The following is a 21,962-nucleotide window of genomic DNA, read 5'->3' as shown; positions in this document are numbered from 1 at the left end:
TTAGTATGTAGGTAATTACAATTGCTCTCCCACAAAATTGCATCTAAATTTTTTGCTTCATTTCAAAATGCTGTATCATTCAATGGTATCTGATGTGTTTTAGATTAATGTATTCAAGCTGGGCTCGAACCCGGGCAGCTAGACAATATGTTCTTTCCCTGAGTGAAATATTGCTATAATTTCATTAAAGTGACGTGGTAATATTTCAGGATATTTTCTTGTACATTGGACTAAGCGTTCCTCTCTCATGAATGAGAGTACGTAAGTAAAGAACTTAAAATTAGAAATGGTTCTTACGTTAAAATTCTGAATGAAGTATTTCTTTTATGGTTTATGACTTTTGTTTCCAAGATGTTCTTCGAAATCTGTTTTTAGAATGGTGTTTTTGAGCCCTTTCTAAAAATAAATCTATAAAAGTATATATGTATAGCGCTTTTAATGTTAATATATTGTGATTTTGTTTCTTACTCTTTTTCGATCTGTTATGTCACTAATTCTGTGTGTGAATTAAGATAGTTTAATATATAACATCTGCTTCAAAGCTAACAGTAAAGTTTATTTTGTTTATTTGTCATTTAAAATTACCTGCTTATTGTCTTTTGATGCCATCTTTCTATCAGTGCTGAAATTATTTACTCTTCTCGAAGATCATTATCCCTTTTATTCTGTGTATCCGTAATAACTGTCTAATTTTTTTTCTTTCATTCTTCATGTTGTACCCATACATTAAAAACCCCCTTCGCTTACTGTACTTCTGTCGTATTAGGAAAATCATTTGATTTTCTATCGACTGCAGTCATGATTTTAGTAACAATGTAGCACATTGCTAGAATTTAAAACAAAGAAGGCTACTTTTGAAGTTTTATATATTAAGAAACAATATTAGATATTTCTCTTTGTGTATAATTATTCTTTAATTTCAAAGTAGTTAAAATCTAATGATTCCTTTTTCCCCCCTTGGCCTCTTCTAGTGTAATTTGTCATCATTTTTGTGCACTCTTGGATTGCAGAACATGATATCATGAAAGAAAAAGAATGAAGATGAAAAGAACGGAGAAGTAATGCAGAGCAAAAAGACATCTGTGGCTGGTAATTCTTGTTTTATATTAACTTTATTTCCACTAGAAATGCTTGAATGTTATAATTTGTACATCCCGTTTCACAATTTTCTTTATATTGGAGTTTTACTAGTTATAAATTTTACATGAACGCTTGACATTACGTTTTAATGTTTAGGGTAGCATTAATGCATTAATTTGGTAGGTTTTGAATTCCATATTCAAGTGTCTGAATTGGTGCTTTCTTTATATTGTATTGTAATATTGGAAGTGAGGTGTTACTGTTAATCACACTTTAAATATCAGAAGTCTGAGATTTCTTAGAGTTGTGTTGCGTAGTAGTGGTTTCAAAATGACTGCTGTTGTGTAATTTTTTCCCATGTGGCCTCCTTTCGCATTACGAGGAGGAGGGTAAACATTTTTCTCTCTGTGTGGCCTAATAGTTTAACTGTCCAACGGGTCTTCTCTTCATAACAGGTCAGTGTAATTGCACTGCTTGTGTATAAACGAATTTTGTTTCAGTTTTTTCCGAATGTAGAGTCTCTCTATCAAGTGCTCTTTCTCTTAAAAGCCCCTGAAAGTTAAATGTTAAACAAAAAAGAAATGTAAATAAAATTTAATGAGTACTCGTAAAGAAAGTTACTGGAGCCAAATTGTCTTCTGTTAAGGCTGTTCAAAATGTGCTTTTTCTTAGTTGTTTTAAGCATACTTTATCATTTTTTCCCCTTAATAAGAACTATTTTGGCATATTGTGAAGTTTTATGAACCGATTTGAGAAGATCTATTTAAAATTGATTCCATAAGTAAAAAATTCATTTTGAAATCATATCAGAGATGTTTTATTATTTTCAAAGTAAAATTCTGCAGATTAACTTTCAACTTTGTTTTGAAAAGCACTCTGAAAATTTCTTTTGGACTTCTTTCCGTGCTCTTGGCAAAAGCATGACAGAATTATTTTCTGAAAAAGCTGATGTCTTTTGCTTATAATAATGACTGATGCAACTGTAACCGTGTCGCTGTAAAGAGCACATGTTTCCCAGTAGTTCTTTTAAAGTGTCCTGTTTTTTCTTTTATTGGGTCAATCTCCGCTAAAAGATCAGATGTTGCTGTTGTGTTATTTAACAATTCCTTCATCTTATCTTCAGTTAAGAGCTCTTCTTCGTATTGAGCGCTTTTATTATCAAGGGGTTTTATAAGCACACAATTCTTCTTTTGTAATTTTCTGATTCATTGTTTGACTTCTCTGTCTTTCATATGTGAAAATTCTTCGGCATCCTTTACTTTTGAGATTTTAAGATTTTTTAAACTTCATTTTCAGTCGATGGAAATTGTTTAAAGTAGGAGATAAATTCTTTCTGGTGTTGATGGATAAATGTTGAACCACGTATGAACGAAATTCTAGCAGTGGACAAGTTAAATAGCTTTTTGAGATATTCTTGATCTTAATTAGGATGAAAATCAGTTATTCCCATTTCTAGATCAGTAGAATTGTTATTTAATATATTTGCAATCTTTTACCATTTTCTTAAATACTAGTATTATGTAATGGATTTGAAGTGAATAAAGTAGTTGGCCTAATTTTAAATACACTCAAAATATCTAATTTAGAAACCAACTTAAGTTCGATGAGATTTTCCAAATGTTTGTTTCAGTTTTCTTATATTTTACGCTTTAGTTCTCGACATTTTCAAAGTGGCAAAACGTACATTACGTTATAGTAAAAATGTATATTCCTTATATTTGTGTAATCCTTTCACAAAATTAGTTTGATTTAAAATAAATTTATAATACCCTTCAATTCAAAGACTTTAGTTTATTTCTCTCCTCCCCCTCAAGTTTAAGATTTAGTTATTATGTCTGTAAAATGGCTAAATCATAGAACCAGGTATGTTCAATAATTTCTTCATAAGTTTCGTTTCTGAATTTTTAAAATTCTATGAAACTTTTGTAACAGAAGCTGGGATAGAACCTAGGCAGCCAGACAGAATGTCCCTTCCCTGAGTGAAAATTTCTATCATTTCATTGAAAGTGACCTTATAATATTTCAGAATAAACCCTCATTCTGTAACACTAATAAATGTATATAGAGTTTTTTTAATGTTTTTATAATGCATGTTTGGTTCTTACAATATTTTGAGCTATCATATTACTAATTCTGTATGTGATTTAATACAGTTTAATGTAGAATGCCTGCTTCAATCCTAAAAGTAAAGTATTTGAATTATGTTTTATCTTTCGTCTGTTTTCAGACGTAGGTTCTATTCTACAATTTACGGAATTTCTCTTTATTGGATATCTCACGTAGCTGAGAAAATTTCATTCCTATGTTTAGGTTTTATAGTACAATATGTTGAGCATCCCTATATTAGTATATGGCTTTGATTCCTTCGAAAGAAAAAGAATATCTTAGTTTTCTTTAATTTTTGGTCAAAATTTTAGTATGTAGGTAATTACAATTGCTCTCCCACAAAATTGCATCTAAATTTTTTGCTTCATTTCAAAATGCTGTATCATTCAATGGTATCTGATGTGTTTTAGATTAATGTATTCAAGCTGGGCTCGAACCCGGGCAGCTAGACAATATGTTCTTTCCCTGAGTGAAATATTGCTATAATTTCATTAAAGTGACGTGGTAATATTTCAGGATATTTTCTTGTACATTGGACTAAGCGTTCCTCTCTCATAAATGAGAGTACCTAAGTAAAGAACTTAAAATTAGAAATGGTTCTTACGTTAAAATTCTGAATGAAGTATTTCTTTTATGGTTTATGACTTTTGTTTCCAAGATGTTCTTCGAAATCTGTTTTTAGAATGGTGTTTTTGAGCCCTTTCTAAAAATAAATCTATAAAAGTATATATGTATAGCGCTTTTAATGTTAATATATTGTGATTTTGTTTCTTACTCTTTTTCGATCTGTTATGTCACTAATTCTGTGTGTGAATTAAGATAGTTTAATATATAACATCTGCTTCAAAGCTAACAGTAAAGTTTATTTTGTTTATTTGTCATTTAAAATTACCTGCTTATTGTCTTTTGATGCCATCTTTCTATCAGTGCTGAAATTATTTACTCTTCTCGAAGATCATTATCCCTTTTATTCTGTGTATCCGTAATAACTGTCTAATTTTTTTTCTTTCATTCTTCATGTTGTACCCATACATTAAAAACCCCCTTCGCTTACTGTACTTCTGTCGTATTAGGAAAATCATTTGATTTTCTATCGACTGCAATCATGATTTTAGTAACAATGTAGCACATTGCTAGAATTTAAAACAAAGAAGGCTACTTTTGAAGTTTTATATATTAAGAAACAATATTAGATATTTCTCTTTGTGTATAATTATTCTTTAATTTCAAAGTAGTTAAAATCTAATGATTCCTTTTTCCCCCCTTGGCCTCTTCTAGTGTAATTTGTCATCATTTTTGTGCACTCTTGGATTGCAGAACACGATATCATGAAAGAAAAAGAATGAAGATGAAAAGAACGGAGAAATAATGCAGAGCAAAAAGACATCTGTGGCTGGTAATTCTTGTTTTATATTAACTTTATTTCCACTAGAAATGCTTGAATGTTATAATTTGTACATCCCGTTTCACAATTTTCTTTATATTGGAGTTTTACTAGTTATAAATTTTACATGAACGCTTGACATTACGTTTTAATGTTTAGGGTAGCATTAATGCATTAATTTGGTAGGTTTTGAATTCCATATTCAAGTGTCTGAATTGGTGCTTTCTTTATATTGTATTGTAATATTGGAAGTGAGGTGTTACTGTTAATCACACTTTAAATATCAGAAGTCTGAGATTTCTTAGAGTTGTGTTGCGTAGTAGTGGTTTCAAAATGACTGCTGTTGTGTAATTTTTTCCCATGTGGCCTCCTTTCGCATTACGAGGAGGAGGCTAAACATTTTTCTCTCTGTGTGGCCTAATAGTTTAACTGTCCAACGGGTCTTCTCTTCATAACAGGTCAGTGTAATTGCACTGCTTGTGTATAAACGAATTTTGTTTCAGTTTTTTCCGAATGTAGAGTCTCTCTATCAAGTGCTCTTTCTCTTAAAAGCCCCTGAAAGTTAAATGTTAAACAAAAAAGAAATGTAAATAAAATTTAATGAGTACTCGTAAAGAAAGTTAGTGGAGCCAAATTGTCTTCTGTTAAGGCTGTTCAAAATGTGCTTTTTCTTAGTTGTTTTAAGCATACTTTATCATTTTTTTCCCTTAATAAGAACTATTTTGGCATATTGTGAAGTTTTATGAACCGATTTGAGAAGATCTATTTAAAATTGATTCCATAAGTAAAAAATTCATTTTGAAATCATATCAGAGATGTTTTATTATTTTCAAAGTAAAATTCTGCAGATTAACTTTCAACTTTGTTTTGAAAAGCACTCTGAAAATTTCTTTTGGACTTCTTTCCGTGCTCTTGGCAAAAGCATGACAGAATTATTTTCTGAAAAAGCTAATGTCTTTTGCTTATAATAATGACTGATGCAACTGTAACCGTGTCGCTCTAAAGAGCACATGTTTCCCAGTAGTTCTTTTAAAGTGTCCTGTTTTTTCTTTTATTGGGTCAATCTCCGCTAAAAGATCAGATGTTGCTGTTGTGTTATTTAACAATTCCTTCATCTTATCTTCAGTTAAGAGCTCTTCTTCGTATTGAGCGCTTTTATTATCAAGGGGTTTTATAAGCACACAATTCTTCTTTTGTAATTTTCTGATTCATTGTTTGACTTCTCTGTCTTTCATATGTGAAAATTCTTCGGCATCCTTTACTTTTGAGATTTTAAGATTTTTTAAACTTCATTTTCATTCGATGGAAATTGTTTAAAGTACGAGATAAATTCTTTCCGGTGTTGGGCCCACCAGCGGCCGAGCGGTAAAGTCGCTGAACACTGGTAGTTCGGTCCGAGGTTCGAATCCCGCGAACGGGCTGGCTGCATGGGCGTTTTCGTGGTTTTCCCCATGTGTAACGTGTACACGAGGCAGTTTCCCTTAGAAAGTCCTCCACGAAGGCATCCCTCCTCTTAGGCAGATAGCCCTAGTATGCTTTGCCATAATTTAATACACACACACATTTTCCGGTGTTGATGGATAAATGTTGAACCACGTATGAATGAAATTCAAGCAATGGACAAATTAAATGGCTTTTTGAGATATTTTTGATCTTAATTAGGATGAAAATCAGTTATTCCCATTTCTAGATCAGTAGAATTGTTATTTAACATATTTCCAATCTTTTACCACTTTTCTTAAATACTAGTATTATGTAATGGGTTTTAAGTAGTTGGCCTAATTTTAAATACACGCAAAACATCTCATTTAGAAACTAACTTAAGTTCGATGAGATTTTCCAAATGTTTGTTTCAGTTTTCTTATATTTCACGCTTTAGTTCTCGAGATTTTCAAAGTTGCAAAACACACATTACATTATGGTAAGAATGTATATTCCTTATATTTGTGTAATCTTTTCGCAAAATTAATTTGATTTAAAATGAATTTATAATACCCTTTAATTCAAAGATTTTAGTTTAGTTCTCGCCTCCCCTTCAAGTTTAAGATTTAGTTATTATGTCTGTAAAATGGCTAAATCATAGAACCAGGTATGTTCAATAATTCCTTCATAAGTTTCGTTTCTGAATTTTTAAAATTCTTCTATGAAACTTTTGTAACAGAAGCTGGGATAGAACCAAGGCAGCCAGACAGAATGTCCCTTCCCTGAGTAAAAATTTCTATCATTTCATTGAAAGTGACCTTATAATATTTCAGAATAAACCCTCTTTCTGTAACACTAATAAATGTATATAGAGTTTTTTTAATGTTTTTATAATGCATGTTTGGTTCTTACAATATTTTGAGCTATCATATTACTAATTCTGTATGTGATTTAATACAGTTTAATGTAGAATGCCTGCTTCAATCCTAAAAGTAAAGTATTTGAATTATGTTTTATCTTTCGTCTGTTTTCAGACGTAGGTTCTATTCTACAATTTACGGAATTTCTCTTTATTGGATATCTCACGTAGCTGAGAAAATTTCATTCCTATGTTTAGGTTTTATAGTACAATATGTTGAGCATCCCTATATTAGTATATGGCTTTGATTCCTTCGAAAGAAAAAGAATATCTTAGTTTTCTTTAATTTTTGATCAAAATTTTAGTATGTAGGTAATTACAATTGCTCTCCCACAAAATTGCATCTAAATTTTTTGCTTCATTTCAAAATGCTGTATCATTCAATGGTATCTGATGTGTTTTAGATTAATGTATTCAAGCTGGCCTCGAACCCGGGCAGCTAGACAATATGTTCTTTCCCTGAGTGAAATATTGCTATAATTTCATTAAAGTGACGTGGTAATATTTCAGGATATTTTCTTGTACATTGGACTAAGCGTTCCTCTCTCATGAATGAGAGTACCTAAGTAAAGAACTTAAAATTAGAAATGGTTCTTACGTTAAAATTCTGAATGAAGTATTTCTTTTATGGTTTATGACTTTTGTTTCCAAGATGTTCTTCGAAATCTGTTTTTAGAATGGTGTTTTTGAGCCCTTTCTAAAAATAAATCTATAAAAGTATATATGTATAGCGCTTTTAATGTTAATATATTGTGATTTTGTTTCTTACTCTTTTTCGATCTGTTATGTCACTAATTCTGTGTGTGAATTAAGATAGTTTAATATATAACATCTGCTTCAAAGCTAACAGTAAAGTTTATTTTGTTTATTTGTCATTTAAAATTACCTGCTTATTGTCTTTTGATGCCATCTTTCTATCAGTGCTGAAATTATTTACTCTTCTCGAAGATCATTATCCCTTTTATTCTGTGTATCCGTAATAACTGTCTAATTTTTTTTCTTTCATTCTTCATGTTGTACCCATACATTAAAAACCCCCTTCGCTTACTGTACTTCTGTCGTATTAGGAAAATCATTTGATTTTCTATCGACTGCAGTCATGATTTTAGTAACAATGTAGCACATTGCTAGAATTTAAAACAAAGAAGGCTACTTTTGAAGTTTTATATATTAAGAAACAATATTAGATATTTCTCTTTGTGTATAATTATTCTTTAATTTCAAAGTAGTTAAAATCTAATGATTCCTTTTTCCCCCCTTGGCCTCTTCTAGTGTAATTTGTCATCATTTTTGTGCACTCTTGGATTGCAGAACACGATATCATGAAAGAAAAAGAATGAAGATGAAAAGAACGGAGAAATAATGAAGATATCTGTAAAAAGACATCTGTGGCTGGTAATTCTTGTTTTATATTAACTTTATTTCCACTAGAAATGCTTGAATGTTATAATTTGTACATCCCGTTTCACAATTTTCTTTATATTGGAGTTTTACTAGTTATAAATTTTACATGAACGCTTGACATTACGTTTTAATGTTTAGGGTAGCATTAATGCATTAATTTTGTAGGTTTTGAATTCCATATTCAAGTGTCTGAATTGGTGCTTTCTTTATATTGTATTGTAACATTGGAAGTGAGGTGTTACTGTTAATCACACTTTAAATATCAGAAGTCTGAGATTTCTTAGAGTTGTGTTGCGTAGTAGTGGTTTCAAAATGACTGCTGTTGTGTAATTTTTTCCCATGTGGCCTCCTTTCGCATTACGAGGAGGAGGCTAAACATTTTTCTCTCTGTGTGGCCTAATAGTTTAACTGTCCAACGGGTCTTCTCTTCATAACAGGTCAGTGTAATTGCACTGCTTGTGTATAAACGAATTTTGTTTCAGTTTTTTCCGAATGTAGAGTCTCTCTATCAAGTGCTCTTTCTCTTAAAAGCCCCTGAAAGTTAAATGTTAAACAAAAAAGAAATGTAAATAAAATTTAATGAGTACTCGTAAAGAAAGTTACTGGAGCCAAATTGTCTTCTGTTAAGGCTGTTCAAAATGTGCTTTTTCTTAGTTGTTTTAAGCATACTTTATCATTTTTTCCCCTTAATAAGAACTATTTTGGCATATTGTGAAATTTTATGAACCGATTTGAGAAGATCTATTTAAAATTGATTCCATAAGTAAAAAATTCATTTTGAAATCATATCAGAGATGTTTTATTATTTTCAAAGTAAAATTCTGCAGATTAACTTTCAACTTTGTTTTGAAAAGCACTCTGAAAATTTCTTTTGGACTTCTTTCCGTGCTCTTGGCAAAAGCATGACAGAATTATTTTCTGAAAAAGCTGATGTCTTTTGCTTATAATAATGACTGATGCAACTGTAACCGTGTCGCTGTAAAGAGCACATGTTTCCCAGTAGTTCTTTTAAAGTGTCCTGTTTTTTCTTTTATTGGGTCAATCTCCGCTAAAAGATCAGATGTTGCTGTTGTGTTATTTAACAATTCCTTCATCTTATCTTCAGTTAAGAGCTCTTCTTCGTATTGAGCGCTTTTATTATCAAGGGGTTTTATAAGCACACAATTCTTCTTTTGTAATTTTCTGATTCATTGTTTGACTTCTCTGTCTTTCATATGTGAAAATTCTTCGGCATCCTTTACTTTTGAGATTTTAAGATTTTTTAAACTTCATTTTCAGTCGATGGAAATTGTTTAAAGTAGGAGATAAATTCTTTCTGGTGTTGATGGAAAAATGTTGAACCACGTATGAACGAAATTCTAGCAGTGGACAAGTTAAATAGCTTTTTGAGATATTCTTGATCTTAATTAGGATGAAAATCAGTTATTCCCATTTCTAGATCAGTAGAATTGTTATTTAATATATTTGCAATCTTTTACCATTTTCTTAAATACTAGTATTATGTAATGGATTTGAAGTGAATAAAGTAGTTGGCCTAATTTTAAATACACTCAAAATATCTAATTTAGAAACCAACTTAAGTTCGATGAGATTTTCCAAATGTTTGTTTCAGTTTTCTTATATTTTACGCTTTAGTTCTCGACATTTTCAAAGTGGCAAAACGTACATTACGTTATAGTAAAAATGTATATTCCTTATATTTGTGTAATCCTTTCACAAAATTAGTTTGATTTAAAATAAATTTATAATACCCTTCAATTCAAAGACTTTAGTTTAGTTCTCTCCTCCCCCTCAAGTTTAAGATTTAGTTATTATGTCTGTAAAATGGCTAAATCATAGAACCAGGTATGTTCAATAATTTCTTCATAAGTTTCGTTTCTGAATTTTTAAAATTCTATGAAACTTTTGTAACAGAAGCTGGGATAGAACCTAGGCAGCCAGACAGAATGTCCCTTCCCTGAGTGAAAATTTCTATCATTTCATTGAAAGTGACCTTATAATATTTCAGAATAAACCCTCATTCTGTAACACTAATAAATGTATATAGAGTTTTTTTAATGTTTTTATAATGCATGTTTGGTTCTTACAATATTTTGAGCTATCATATTACTAATTCTGTATGTGATTTAATACAGTTTAATGTAGAATGCCTGCTTCAATCCTAAAAGTAAAGTATTTGAATTATGTTTTATCTTTCGTCTGTTTTCAGACGTAGGTTCTATTCTACAATTTACGGAATTTCTCTTTATTGGATATCTCACGTAGCTGAGAAAATTTCATTCCTATGTTTAGGTTTTATAGTACAATATGTTGAGCATCCCTATATTAGTATATGGCTTTGATTCCTTCGAAAGAAAAAGAATATCTTAGTTTTCTTTAATTTTTGGTCAAAATTTTAGTATGTAGGTAATTACAATTGCTCTCCCACAAAATTGCATCTAAATTTTTTGCTTCATTTCAAAATGCTGTATCATTCAATGGTATCTGATGTGTTTTAGATTAATGTATTCAAGCTGGGCTCGAACCCGGGCAGCTAGACAATATGTTCTTTCCCTGAGTGAAATATTGCTATAATTTCATTAAAGTGACGTGGTAATATTTCAGGATATTTTCTTGTACATTGGACTAAGCGTTCCTCTCTCATAAATGAGAGTACCTAAGTAAAGAACTTAAAATTAGAAATGGTTCTTACGTTAAAATTCTGAATGAAGTATTTCTTTTATGGTTTATGACTTTTGTTTCCAAGATGTTCTTCGAAATCTGTTTTTAGAATGGTGTTTTTGAGCCCTTTCTAAAAATAAATCTATAAAAGTATATATGTATAGCGCTTTTAATGTTAATATATTGTGATTTTGTTTCTTACTCTTTTTCGATCTGTTATGTCACTAATTCTGTGTGTGAATTAAGATAGTTTAATATATAACATCTGCTTCAAAGCTAACAGTAAAGTTTATTTTGTTTATTTGTCATTTAAAATTACCTGCTTATTGTCTTTTGATGCCATCTTTCTATCAGTGCTGAAATTATTTACTCTTCTCGAAGATCATTATCCCTTTTATTCTGTGTATCCGTAATAACTGTCTAATTTTTTTTCTTTCATTCTTCATGTTGTACCCATACATTAAAAACCCCCTTCGCTTACTGTACTTCTGTCGTATTAGGAAAATCATTTGATTTTCTATCGACTGCAATCATGATTTTAGTAACAATGTAGCACATTGCTAGAATTTAAAACAAAGAAGGCTACTTTTGAAGTTTTATATATTAAGAAACAATATTAGATATTTCTCTTTGTGTATAATTATTCTTTAATTTCAAAGTAGTTAAAATCTAATGATTCCTTTTTCCCCCCTTGGCCTCTTCTAGTGTAATTTGTCATCATTTTTGTGCACTCTTGGATTGCAGAACACGATATCATGAAAGAAAAAGAATGAAGATGAAAAGAACGGAGAAATAATGAAGATATCTGTAAAAAGACATCTGTGGCTGGTAATTCTTATTTTATATTAACTTTATTTCCACTAGAAATGCTTGAATGTTATAATTTGTACGTCCCGTTTCACAATTTTCTTTATATTGGAGTTTTACTAGTTATAAATTTTACATGAACGCTTGACATTACGTTTTAATGTTTAGGGTAGCATTAATGCATTAATTTTGTAGGTTTTGAATTCCATATTCAAGTGTCTGAATTGGTGCTTTCTTTATATTGTATTGTAATATTGGAAGTGAGGTGTTACTGTTAATCACACTTTAAATATCAGAAGTCTGAGATTTCTTAGAGTTGTGTTGCGTAGTAGTGGTTTCAAAATGACTGCTGTTGTGTAATTTTTTGCCATGTGGCCTCCTTTCGCATTACGAGGAGGAGGCTAAACATTTTTCTCTCTGTGTGGCCTAATAGTTTAACTGTCCAACGGGTCTTCTCTTCATAACAGGTCAGTGTAATTGCACTGCTTGTGTATAAACGAATTTTGTTTCAGTTTTTTCCGAATGTAGAGTCTCTCTATCAAGTGCTCTTTCTCTTAAAAGCCCCTGAAAGTTAAATGTTAAACAAAAAAGAAATGTAAATAAAATTTAATGAGTACTCGTAAAGAAAGTTAGTGGAGCCAAATTGTCTTCTGTTAAGGCTGTTCAAAATGTGCTTTTTCTTAGTTGTTTTAAGCATACTTTATCATTTTTTTCCCTTAATAAGAACTATTTTGGCATATTGTGAAATTTTATGAACCGATTTGAGAAGATCTATTTAAAATTGATTCCATAAGTAAAAAATTCATTTTGAAATCATATCAGAGATGTTTTATTATTTTCAAAGTAAAATTCTGCAGATTAACCTTCAACTTTGTTTTGAAGAGCACTCTGAAAATTTCTTTTGGACTTCTTTCCGTGCTCTTGGCAAAAGCATGACAGAATTATTTTCTGAAAAAGCTGATGTCTTTTGCTTATAATAATGACTGATGCAACTGTAACCGTGTCGCTGTAAAGAGCACATGTTTCCCAGTAGTTCTTTTAAAGTGTCCTGTTTTTTCTTTTATTGGGTCAATCTCCGCTAAAAGATCAGATGTTGCTCTTGTGTTATTTAACAATTCCTTCATCTTATCTTCAATTAAGAGCTCTTCTTCGTATTGAGCGCTTTTATTATCAAGGGTTTTATAAGCACACAATTCTTCTTTTGTAATTTTCTGATTCATTGTTTGACTTCACTGTCTTTCATATGTGAAAATTCTTCGGCATCCTTTACTTTTGAGATTTTAAGATTTTTTAAACTTCATTTTCAGTCGATGGAAATTGTTTAAAGTAGGAGATAAATTCTTTCCGGTGTTGATGGATAAATGTTGAACCACGTATGAATGAAATTCTAGCAGTGGACAAGTTAAATAGCTTTTTGAGATATTCTTGATCTTAATTAGGATGAAAATCAGTTATTCCCATTTCTAGATCAGTAGAATTGTTACTTAAAATATTTGCAATCTTTTACCATTTTCTTAAATACTAGTATTATGTAATGGATTTGAAGTGAATAAAGTAGTTGGCCTAATTTTAAATACACTCAAAATATCTAATTTAGAAACCAACTTAAGTTCGATGAGATTTTCCAAATGTTTGTTTCAGTTTTCTTATATTTTACGCTTTAGTTCTCGAGATTTTCAAAGTGGCAAAACGTACATTACGTTATAGTAAAAATGTATATTCCTTATATTTGTGTAATCCTTTCACAAACTTAATTTGATTTAAAATGAATTTATAATACCCTTTAATTCAAAGACTTTAGTTTAGTTCTCTCCTCCCCCTCAAGTTTAAGATTTAGTTATTATGTCTGTAAAATGGCTAAATCATAGAACCAGGAATGTTCAATAATTTCTTCATAAGTTTCGTTTCTGAATTTTTAAAATTCTTCTATGAAACTTTTGTAACAGAAGCTGGGATAGAACCAAGGCAGCCAGACAGAATGTCCCTTCCCTGTTTGAAAATTTCTATCATTTTATTGAAAGTGACCTTATAATATTTCAGAATAAACCCTCTTTCTGTAACACTAATAAATGTATATAGAGTTTTTTTAATGTTTTTTAATGCATGTTTGGTTCTTACAATATTTTGAGCTATTATATTACTAATTCTGTATGTGAATTAATACAGTTTAATGTAGAATGCCTGCTTCAATGCTAAAAGTAAAGTATTTGAATTATGCTTTACCTTTCATCTGTTTTCGTCTGTTAGTACCAGTGCCCATCTCATAAGTCGTGGATTTAGACTCACATTATTTTTGAGCCAAACTAAGGGATTATGATCGGTCATGATGAGGAATTTAGTATGCCCGTCTAAATAACATTGAAGTTTCTTTACAGCAAATATTATGGCGGGAAATTCCTTTTCTGTGGTATAGTACGATTTTTCAGTTTCTGTAAACTTCTTACTGAGGTATAATATTGGATGTTCATTGTCTCGTTCACCTTTATGAGCTACAATGACACCCATACCAGAGTCTGAAACATCAGTTTGCAAAATAAACTCCTTATTGAAATCAGGTGAGTGTGACAGAGACTTTTGTGGCAGTTTTTTTTCTTCAACAACTTGTTCTTGTCTGTTTAGTTTCTTTAAAAACTTCTCCTTGACTTGCATCTCAACTCCAAAACTTGGCAATTCATCTGGAACTTTTAACTGAGAATCTTTTAATTTTGTCAGTTCTTTCTTTTCAGATAGATTTTGCTTGTTGCGAGATGAACGTTTGTTCTTATCTGTTACTTGCATTCTCATTGAATGTGGCAACTTTGAGTATCCTCTATCATGTTTATGCCTCTTTGCTAAGTTTTCTGACTCGAGCTTATATTCTGAATGTATTTTTAATTTCTCAGCTTTAGAAGCACCTTCATGAGTTCTTTTATAAGAATTTCTTTGATCTGCTGCTAACGAACTGCCAAACACATCTTTACTTTTTGGAGAAGGAGGAACTGGGGAACTTGTAGAGGAATAATCACACACATGATCCATAGAAGATGAATCACCAGGTATATAAGGTGAGTCAACTTCCATATAAATAACTTCAGTTTCCTCATCAAGAGATGAACGCTTAGATTGTTTGTCAGATTTCTGTGAAGCATTGACAGGAGCTTGACTTTTAGGAGGGTGAGTATTTACCAAATTACCCTGAGTTTTAGCACTATTATTTGTTTGGTTCTGCACCAAAGTTGTGTAGTTCTGCATTTTATCCCTATATTTTTCAGGAATAACAATTACTTCATTTTCATTTCCATTTTTATCTAATTCCTTTTTCATCAACAGCTCGCTCTCCTTTACTTTGAAATCATTTCCGAAATTTTCACTTTTAGCTTCGCGAAACAATGAGGCTAGATCTCTGCTTTGATGCTGAGATTCAATTAATTCCTTTGAATTAGCATTAATTATTTTCTTAATTTCCTTGTCTTTCTCATCAGCTTGCGGTAAAATATCTTTGTCAGACTCAATAACAAACAGTTCTTTTTTCCCCATTTCGGTGTCTCTACTTCGATTTCCTTCTCCAGATCGTTTTACTTGAGATCGGGTCGAAACCGCATTTATACTTTCTAAATTTAAGAATTGTTTCTTTTTGAACAACTGAGCAGTTTTGTTACCCAATACATATCTGCCAGGATCATTTGTAACAACAGCTGCCTTTGTCTTTATATGACCAAGTTCGCAATTAATTTCAACTTCCGCTAACGGTAGACACACTAAATGGTCATTTAAAAGATATTGTACCCAGACTTGTTCTCCAGTCATTTTTGCGTTATCTATGTATTTCCGAGAAATAACATCAACAGTGGCTCCTGTGTCTCGAAGAATTGGCATTTCATGCCCATTAACTAAACCGTTAATTGTATATGTCTCTAACAAATCATCATTCGAAGATACGCAATTTACCTTTTCATTTGGTTTTAAGCGAGGACACTGAGGCTTAAAATGTTCGTATGATCCACACTCGAAACAACGTGGTCGATACCTTTTATCATAAATTTTCTTGGTTCTTGTTTTGAAATTGACTTCTTTGTCGGTGATCTTTCTGGTATTTTGAATCGTCCCATTTATCAGAATGCTTAAAATGAGGCGGATGCTCTATTTTTTTCACAAAATTATCATAACGCGGTTTAAATGATCCTTTGTTAATTTTTTCAGTCTGATTGACAGAAAATTTCGGTTTTATTGTTTTCCACACATCTTCAAAATCTTCAATTTTCTTAACTATTTCAGTAGGTGAAATGATGGTTGTCCATTGATCCATAAAATGTTCTTTGAAATCAGGAGAGGTACGCTTTTTTATTTGATCAACCAGCATGAGATCTTTTAGCTGTTCAAAAGTTTTAATGTTTAATCCGTTAAGCCATCCTTCTAAATAATTCTTTAATTCATAGTAGAAATCATACCAAGTACTTTCAGTAGATTTTTGGTGTTTATTAAATAGTTGTCGAAATTTTTCCGCACTTAATTTAAATCGTTGTAACAGTAAAGTTTTTACATATTCATACTTTTTCGCGACTTCTTCTGGTTCTCTAGCAATAAGCTGAACAATGTCGGGAGGCTGCAATGAAATAAGTTGAGTCACTTGATTTTCAGCAGGTATATTCATTATTTTAGCTTGACGCTCAAATAACACCAGAAATAAACTTATTTCATCTTCTTTAGGGTTGAAACGTGGCATGACATCGTGAATTCTGATTTTTAAAGGCTGCTCAGGTAACTGCGTAGTTTCTACCGTCTGTGCTGTGGCAGCCATTGCTTCCAGTTGAAGCTTCCGTAGCTCAAAGGCTCTAATTCGCTCTTCTTTTCTTTCTTCTCTTTCGCGTTCTTCTCTTTCTTCTCTTTCGCATTCTTCTCTTCTTTCTCTTTCTTCTCTTTCGCTTTCCTTTTGTCTTTCACTTTCTTCTCTTTCGCATTCTTCTTTTCGTTCCCTTTCTTCTCTAATTGCAGCCAGTAGTTCTCGAGTAAACTCCTCATCATAATCGGGACTTTCAGTAATCAGTTTATGCAATTGAGCAATCTTAAATTCAGGTTCTTTTCCATTAACATTTTTAGTATCCATTAACTTTTGTTCTAATCCTCTACAATGCTTTAAAATTTCTTTGTCACTCCAGTTTTTTAAATTAGGTATATACTGAATTGAAGTAAATGTAATGTTCTTTTAATTGACTGAATATTTCAATAATTGAAGAAATAGCAGTGTCTAATATTATATTGTAATATTCAACCTTAAATTTTTGTCTCGGATTTTTTATTGATTTTTTCATCTTGAAGTAGTTTCTTTTTAAACCAGTTTCGACTTAAAACCTGTTTCGAAAAAATAACCTGCTTTGTTTCGTCTTAAAAGCCGTTTTTTTTTAAACCTGTTTTGAAAGTCAGTATCCACCTCCAAACCATCAGCAACGATACTTGCATTGGCACTTGCGTATTCATACGCTTCATCAGGTCTACGACTATTGAGTTCTGATCTAAGATTTTGTAAATTGTCAGTCACAATTTGTAAATCACATTTAGAGTTTTGCATTATATCATTTACTAAATTTAAAACATCGCACCAGATCTTAATGGAACAAATGAATTTAAACGTCAAACCATCTAAATCAACTCTTTTGCTTGAGTTCTTAATTCTATGTCTCTTGTTTGATCTTCTTGAATATTTATGAACGCTCTCAAATTTCTCTTCAAATCGTTTTCTTCGATCTTCCGTAGCGTCTTAAGCTCAAGCCCAAAGCCTGAATTCTACTTTTTCATCTGGTGTTGGACAGTGGTATTAAAGTAATATATGTTTCCTCCTGCTACTCGTCCGGCTGCTCCTCCTCCTGCTCCTTCTCCTCCCGCGGCTCCTCCTCCTGCTCCTCCTCCAACGGTTCCTACTCATGCTGCTCCTCCTCCTCCCGCGGCTCCTCTTCATGCTGCTCCTCATTCTGCTCCTCCTTCTCCCTCGGCTCCTCCTCAAACTGCTCCTCCTCCCGAATGAGGAGGAGCCGCGGGAGGAGGAGCAGCATGAGGAGGAGGAGGAGCTGCCGGAGGAGGAGCCGCGGGAGGAGGAAGAGCAGAAGGAGGAGCAGCAGGAGGAGGAGCAGCAGGAGGAAACATATTAAAACCACTGTCCAACACCAGATGAAAAAGTAGAATTCAGGCTTTGAGCTTCAGTTTAAGACGCAACGGGAGATCGAAGAAAACGATGTGAAGGGAAATTTGTGTGTGTGTGATTATGGCAAAGCCTCGAGGGACCGATGGCTTCGTGGAAGACTTTCTAAGGGAAAATGGCTCACATGCACGTTACACATGGAGAAAACCACGAAAACTCCCATGCAGCAAGCCCGTTTGCGGGATTGGAACCTCGGATCGAACTACCGGTGTTCAGCGATTTTTACCGCTCGGCCGCTGGTGGGCTCAATGGCTTTTAGGAGAAACAGCAATTGATAGAGAGACTCGAAATTAGGAAAAAACTGAAACAAAATTCATTTATACACAGGCAGTGCAATTACACTGACCTGTTGAGAAGAGAAGACCCCATTGGACAGGGAAAATATTAGGCCACGCGGAAAGGAAAATGTTTAGCCTCTCGTAATGTGAATAGAGGCCAATTGGCAAAAAATTACACTACAGCAGTAAATTTGAAACCACTACGAAGACACAGAACTTTAGGAAATCTCAGACTTCTGATATTTACAGTGTGATTAACAGTTCCACCTCACTTCGAATATTACAATACAATATGAAGAAAGCACCAATTCAGACACTTCAATATGGAATTCAAAATCTAAGAAATTAATGCATAAATGCTACCCTAAACATTAAAGCATAATGTGAAGCGTTCGTGTAAAATTAATAACTAGTAAAACTCCAATATAAAGCAACATGTTAAAAGGAACGTACAAATTATAACATTCAAGAATTTCTAGTAGAAATAAAGTTAATATAAAACAAGAATTACCAGCCACGGATGTCTTTTCGCTCTGCATGATTTCTCCGTTCTTTTCATCTTCATTCTTTTTCTTTCATGATATCATGTTCTGCAATCCAAGAGTGCACAAAAATGATGTTTTAAATTTAGTAAACGTGGTAAATGAAATAAAGTGATTTACAAATCGTGACTGACAATTTACAAAATCTTAGATCAGAACTGAATAATCGTAGACCTGATGAAGCGTGTGAACACGCAATTGCCAATGCAAGTATCGTTGCTGATGATTTGGGGTGGATACTGAGTTTCGAAATAGGTTTAAAAAAACGGCTTTTAAGTCGAAACAAAACAAGCTTTTTTTCGAAACAGGTTTTAAGTCGAAACTGGTTTAAAAAGAAACTACTTCAAGATGAACAAACCAATCAAAAATCTGAAACAAAAATTTAAGGTTGAATATTACAATATAATATTAGACACTACTATTTCTTCAAGTATTGAAATATTCAGTCGATTACATTTACTTCAATTCAGTATATACCTAATTTAAAAAACTGGAGTGACAAAGAAATTTTAAAGCATTGTAGAGGATTAGAACAAAAGTTAATGGATACTAAAAATGTTAATGGAAAGGATACTGACGGATTAAATTTGTTTGAAGAAATAAAATCTTTGCGCGTTTTGCCAAAGAGGCTTTGTCACATATTGATGTTTTAAATTATATTTATTAAAACAATCTTACCGATACATTTCCAAACATTGCAATATATTTTACGGATTTTTTTAACCCTGAGAGTTTCGGTGGCTACTGCAGAATGAAAGTTTTCAAAACTTAAAAGTATAAAAAACTAAATGTGATCTACTATGGCGCCGGAGAAATTATCAGACTGGCCGTGTGTCCAAAGAGAGCCAAATTTTGGATAAATTAAATATAAAGGAATTGATAAGCGCGTTTGTAGCTGCTAAAGCTAGGGGAATCAATATTTGAATATATTTTTCTAATTTTTATATTTTACTTTAAAAATGTTTTATCACTATTTAGTTTTTAAAATTTAAGAAATAATAAAAAACACTAGGACAAACACGTATTTTAATATTATAATTCTAAAGCTTTTCAGTTCGAATATCAAATTTTGAATATTATAAAAGAGTATTTCACACATAATTTGCAGCACTTTGTATGAGTGCAACAGAACCCCATAAAGGGCGCCAACTTTCAATTTGAACAAGGCGGCTCTGGGAGTGGCTAGTAAACTGGACGACTGGCTTTTGCGAAATAGAACTGCATTTGATTGATTGTGCCTTATCTCACTTTTCTGACAGTAACATCAGAACAATCCCATGAAATACCTTGTGGCAAGGAGCGTAAGTGACACCAGCACCTTGAGCACCTTTATAGGTGACACTGAGATTTAGCTCAGGTCGTGACATTATACTTCAAGTGTCGTACTAATAAAAGTACATTACTTGACCTGATATCATCCATAAGGCTTTAACCCTCCAGGCGGCAAGGCCGTATATATGCGTTCGAAAATAATGGCGCTCATAGCGGCAAGGCAGCATATATGTGTCCAAATATTTTGGTCCTCATGGCGGCAAGGCAGCATATATGTGTCCAAATATTTTGGTCCTCATGGCGGCAAGGCAGCATATATACGTAAACTTAAATTTTGGCACGAAACGGCAAAGCAGCATATATACGGCCTGTCTCAGAGTCTCTCTGCTCTTAATGTAAACTGACAGGTGATAATTTTTCTCTGCGGGAGGTAATTGAGGAGAGGAAACTATCTATTCGCTAGGGACAAATGGGTTTTATCGTTAGGTTTTGAATAATAGCTCGTTCAAAACTTCCAGCTGTTCCAGCTGTTCTGTGCTTATACCAGCTATAGTAAACTTAAATGTTTATGTTCGTTAAGAGAATTTTCATTTTCCAGCCTAATAATTCTCCAAATTTTAGATGCAGTTTGGCAAAATGTAATTGGAATTAAAATTAAAATTGCAAGAAACTGCAACAATATTTTGAAATATGTGATTTCAATTATATTGCAATTGTAATTAGCTTAGCAATTACAATTAGAAAGTAAATACTTTTTAAATGCAACAATAATGTATGTAATTGCATTTTAATTCTTAAGTCTTACAATTACAATGCAATGATAATCCCAAACATTATAATTATATAATCTAATTACAATTACAAATTTTATTGCATCTAATCACAACTACGGTAATATTAGGTAATTACAACATAATTTTAACTGCAATTGCAGTAGGTAAATATAACTGCGTAATTAGGAAAGTAATTGTCTCTGATAATTAGAATTACTTAACATAGTGAAATTATGATCATAATTGTAATTCTAAGTGTAGTATGCAATTGTAATAAAATTATGCAATTACTAAGTAGTTATAGTTAAATAGTAGCTGTTTTTTTAATTACAATTTACGTAATTTCATTTAAATTACAATTACTCTATATTTGTGAAATCCAATTTCATATTCAATGCAACTGCAATCATATAATCTAATTACAATTACACTGTCATTGTAACTCTAGTAAGTAATTATAATAATGTAATTAGGATAGCAATTGTTTCTGATAAAAGCAGTTACGTAGCCCAGGAAAATCATGATCTTAATTGCAAATGTAATTGCAGAATGCAATTGAAAACACATAGTAATTGGAATAATATTATGCAATTATCTTGTAATTACAATGTAACAATTTTTAATTACATATACAATTTACTCAAATGCATTTTAATTATAATTGCATTTTAATTGTGAAATCTAATTGAATAAACAGTATAACTGTAATTATATAATCTAATAAAAATTACAATGCAATTGTAATGACCTCTTAATTAAAATTGCGCAGCAGATGATTGTAACTATTTAATCAGAAAAACAACTGCCCCTTATAATTTCAGTGATATAGGCTAAGTAAATCGTGATAATATTTGAAAATTACAGTCAATAATATTATATTTGAAATGTTTCTGCATTTTGGATAATGAGTTTTTAAATAATACAACGGGATAATCACCTATAAAAAAAATATTAATATTTTCTGTCATGTCTTCTGAATCATCTTACATATATTGTAGTTTGTGGTACCAGCATAAATAGGAGTTTATTTAAAGGAAATATTTTATATAGACAGAAATGCACATAACGTTAGTAAGCAAATATGTATGTTTATGATCTTCGATATACATGCTAACTTAAATTACAAGATTAAGGGAAAGCAA

Source organism: Stegodyphus dumicola, chromosome 10, assembly GCF_044657685.1.
Source record: "Stegodyphus dumicola isolate Sdum_Otavi_A_Nest chromosome 10, ASM4465768v1".
Taxonomy (NCBI): domain Eukaryota; kingdom Metazoa; phylum Arthropoda; class Arachnida; order Araneae; family Eresidae; genus Stegodyphus; species Stegodyphus dumicola.
Note: the sequence above shows the minus strand (reverse complement) of the source record.